The sequence below is a fragment of the Anastrepha ludens genome, unplaced genomic scaffold (assembly GCF_028408465.1).
Source record: "Anastrepha ludens isolate Willacy unplaced genomic scaffold, idAnaLude1.1 ptg000082l, whole genome shotgun sequence".
Classification (NCBI taxonomy): Eukaryota; Metazoa; Arthropoda; class Insecta; order Diptera; family Tephritidae; genus Anastrepha; species Anastrepha ludens.
In genome coordinates, this window is record NW_026530037.1 from 47,501 (window position 1) to 50,000 (window position 2,500).

Sequence of the window (2,500 nt, forward strand, 5' to 3'; positions counted from 1 at the left end):
AAAATATCATCATATATATAATTTATTAATTTTAATATATATTGGTTAACCGATGATGATATTATTGAAATATATAAAATATAATTGAATTATATGAAATCAAATTGAAATGTATTGAGTTAAATTTTTTCCATACATTTTTCACAATGCGTTGTGTACATGGACAAACAAAAACACTCACGGTGAAGGCATGTGAAATATATGAAAGATAATCAAATCGAATTTATATGAAACTATATTCGATTAAATGTATGAAAGTAAAATTTAACAAAATTTTGCCCATACATTTTTCACAATGCGTTGTGTACATTATCAGAAACACTCACGTGAAGTCAAGTGAGATATATATATGAAAGAAAATCAAATCGAATTTATATGAAACTATATTCGATTAAATGTATGAAAGTAAAATTTAACACAATACATTCATTTGATAAACTGAATAAATATATAATAAAGACATTTGAAATATATGGAAAATATCATCATATATATAATTTATTATTTTAATATATATTTGGTTAAATCGATGATATTATTGAAATATATAAAATGTAATTGAATTATATGAAATCAAACTGAAATGTATTTAATTGAATTTTTCCCATACATTTTACACAATGTGTGGTGTGCATGGCAAAAAACACTCACGGTGAAGGCATGTGAAATATATGAAATATAATCAAATCGAATTTATATGAAACTATATTCGATTAAATGTATGAAATTAAAATTTACCACAATACATTCATATGATAAACTGAGTAAATATATAATAAAGCCATTTGAAATATATTGAATTCTATTAAGTTAGATTTTCACCATACATTTTTCACAATGCGTTGTGTACATTGTCAGAAACACTCACGGTGAAGGCAAGTGAGATATATATGAAAGAAAATCAAATCGAATTTATATGAAACTATATTCGATTAAATGTATGAAAGTAAAATTTACCACAATACATTCATATGATAAACTGAATAAATATATAAGAAAAACATTTGAAATATATTGAATTGTATTAAGTTAAATTTTGCCCATACATTTTTCACAATACGTTGTGTACATTGTCAGAAACACTCACGGTGAAGTCAAGTGAGATATATATGAAAGAAAATCAAATCGAATTTATATGAAACTATATTCGATTAAATGTATGAAAGTAAAATTTAACAAAATTTTGCCCATACATTTTTCACAATGCGTTGTGTACATTGTCAGAAACACTCACGGTGAAGGCAAGTGAGATATATGAAAGAAAATCGAATCGAATTTATATGAAACTAAATTCGATTAAATGTATGAAAGTAAAATTTAACACAATACATTCATATGATAAACTGAATAAATTATAATAAAGACATTTCAAATATATGGAAAATATCATCATATATATAATTTAGTATTTTAATATATATTTAGTTAAGTTGATGGTATTATTGAAATATATAAAATGTAATTGAATTATATGAAATCAAACTGAAATGTATTGAATTGAATTTTTCCCATACATTTTTCACAATGTGTGGTGTGCATGGCAAAAAACACTCACGGTGAAGGCATGTGAATAATATGAAAATATCAACATTTAACTAACCAATGATATTGAAGCATATAAATCGAATCATAACTATATGAAACACGAATTTGAGTTATGTTAAACTGGTGATATTGTGGATTTATTCCTAGTTTTCCATACGTTAGTTTAAATAGAAACAATTTTCGAATATGTATACATATATGAAGAATTTATATTCTATACTAACATATTATGGAATGTAACTATTGATTGTTACCTTGGCATATTGGTGTATTGTGAGATTTCATTCATAGTTTTCCATACGTTAGTTTAAATAGAAACAATTTTCGAATATATATACATATATGAAGAATTTATATTCTATACTAACATATTATGGAATGTAACTATTGATTGTTACCTTGGCATATTGGTGTATTGTGAGATTTCATTCATAGTTTTCCATACGTTAGTTTAAATAGAAACAATTTTCGAATATATATACATATATGAAGAATTTATATTCTATACTAACATATTATGGAATGTAACTATTGATTGTTACCTTGGCATATTGGTGTATTTGTGATTTTATTCATAGTTTTCCATACGTTAGTTTAAATAGAAACAATTTTCGAATATATATACATATATGAAGAATTTATATTCTATACTAACATATTATGGAATGTAACTATTGATTGTTGCCTTGGCATATTGGTGTATTTGTGATTTTATTCATGGTTTTCCATACGTTAGTTTAAATAGAAACAATTTTCGAATATATATACATATATGAAGAATTTATATTCTATACTAACATATTATGGAATGTAACCTTGGCATATTGGTGTCATTGTATTTTATTCCTGGTATTCTATAGTTAGTTTAAATAGAAATAAATTTTTGAATTCAAAATTTTATATTCTATACTAGCATTACATAGAAATTATCCTCAACTGTTTGTTTCTTGTATAC